The sequence below is a fragment of the Mus caroli genome, unplaced genomic scaffold (genome assembly GCF_978045245.1).
Source record: "Mus caroli unplaced genomic scaffold, Mus_caroli_1 scaffold_10, whole genome shotgun sequence".
Lineage (NCBI taxonomy): Eukaryota > Metazoa > Chordata > Mammalia > Rodentia > Muridae > Mus > Mus caroli.
In genome coordinates this window covers 42,626,590-42,628,506 of record NW_028227265.1, presented here as the reverse complement: position 1 = coordinate 42,628,506, position 1,917 = coordinate 42,626,590, and the positions used below count along the sequence as shown (strand labels likewise).

The window sequence follows — 1,917 nt, the reverse complement described above, 5'->3', positions numbered from 1 at the left end:
GATTCCTTACTTGAGTTTCCATAGCAGCTGTTTCTTTACTTTGAGCCTGCTTCTGCCACAGGTCTTTGGCACATGCTGCTGTCTCCCGGAGAGTTCTTCTCTGGCTCAGAGCTTCTTGAGCATGACTTTGTTGGTGCTATTTTTAGGGGCTGTTTTGTTGTTCTTACATCTACCTCCCTTTCAAACCTTACTCCACCCTAATCCCTTCCAAACCCCAACACTAGGTAGGAGAAAAAAAAAAGGTTAGAGGGAAAAGGGGGTGTGGACCTCTTCAGAGTACTGCCTGCTGACTAGAGACTTCATGTTTCTTGAGGCAAGTCCAATCTTCATCACTAGGATCCAATTTATTCTCATCTCTTTGCTCAAGCAGCAGGGGGAGCAGCAGCCTCCCTTGGGCCTCTCCCATTTATACCCTCCCCAAAGTTCTCACAATTAAACTGTCTGCAGCTGGCAAAGATCACACCCCTGCTAGTGCAGGAGACAAATCATAATCACCTGCTATGAAGCAGCCTCTTATCCCACACCTGGGATTAAAACCAAAACATACTCACATAACATAATTTTTTAAAAAGGGAAACCAAAACTCTTACTACATGACTTCCTGTTTAGATCTGGCTCCAAACTGAGCCATTAGTGACACCTTCCTTGACAGGTATCACACCTGTAATCTCAGCACTCAGGAGGCTGAGGCAGGAGGATGCCCAGGTGAGAGGTGGGGCCAGTTCTATACAGCCTTCAAATATCAACAAGTCCTGGGCTGTAACCCAGACTAGGGATGTGGGCCTGGTCATTGATGGTAACAGACCCTTGATACCACAGGGCCATGGACCCAGACATGGCCCCTGGTGGTTGCCCAGGCCAGGACCCATGGTCCCAGGTGGCATTATTGGTTACTCACATCAGGCTGTTCTTCACTACCCTCGAGTCTCTAGTTCTGCCTTTCTTCATTGTGCCCACCTTCTTTTCTCTTTCTCTCTCTCTCTCTCCTCTCCCCTCTTTCTCTCTCTCTCTCTTTCTCTCTCTCTCTCTCTCTCTCTCTCTCTCTCTCTTTCTCTTTCTCTCTCTCTCTCCCTCTTCCCCCCTCTCTCTTTCTCTTCCATTTTCCACCACTTGCTTGCTCTTCTTAGTGGTGCCTAGGGCCTCTAAGTGTAAGGTTGGCTCAGGAGTGGTCTCCAGTGTGCTCTGCTTCACTTGTGCATTGTGGCACAGGGAAGGGGTCATCTTGGGTATATCCCCCTGCCCCTTCACCCTGGCTGTGGTTTCAGGCAATGCTAGACTACTAATCATTCAGATGTCAATAGGTCAGAACACTAAGTGTAGACATAGCCTCTCTCCTCTTTGCCCCCTACTGACACAGCAGCCATACCTATAACTATAGGGCAGGTAGTCTTGGTCTTTTTTTATTTCTCCTTTGTTTCCCACATCCCCCAACCCCCTTTTCTTTGACAGAGATCTGTCTGCCTCTGCCTCACAAGTGGTGGGATTAAAGGCATGAGTCACCATGACCAGTCTGCTTACCACTTTTCTTCTACACAGGAGGGTTGTCTTTGGTGGACTGCGACACTGGCAGTGCCGTTGAGTCTGAGATCAAGTAGGATCTTTTAAAAAAGTATCTGCTGAGTGAAGAGCAAGACCTGTCAGCCCTTGGGCAGTTGCAGAGCTGTCTGCATGGATTGGAGTACAGCCTCAAAATCCACTCTCTGGAGTCAGAAAATTTGAGAAGTTGGAGGTATTTCTAAGAGGGAAGACAGAGTAATTCTGTCACATGGAAGATTGTCCAAGTTCTGGAAAACACAGATGGACCACATTAGGAGGATAGAGGGTCACCAGACATGGCTATAATTCTAGAGTCCCTTTGCCACATCTCTGGCCCTGAGTAGTGATGGCATTCACCTTCTGTAGTGCTGGCCTACTAGG

At 48.0% G+C, this 1,917-nt stretch overlaps 1 pseudogene; it reads right to left on the bottom strand.

Annotated features, from left to right (window-relative positions):
* Positions 1-1,267: 1,267 nt before the first annotated feature.
* On the bottom strand, positions 1,268-1,384 carry LOC115031830 (small nucleolar RNA SNORA17; annotated as a pseudogene).
* Positions 1,385-1,917: the final 533 nt, after the last annotated feature.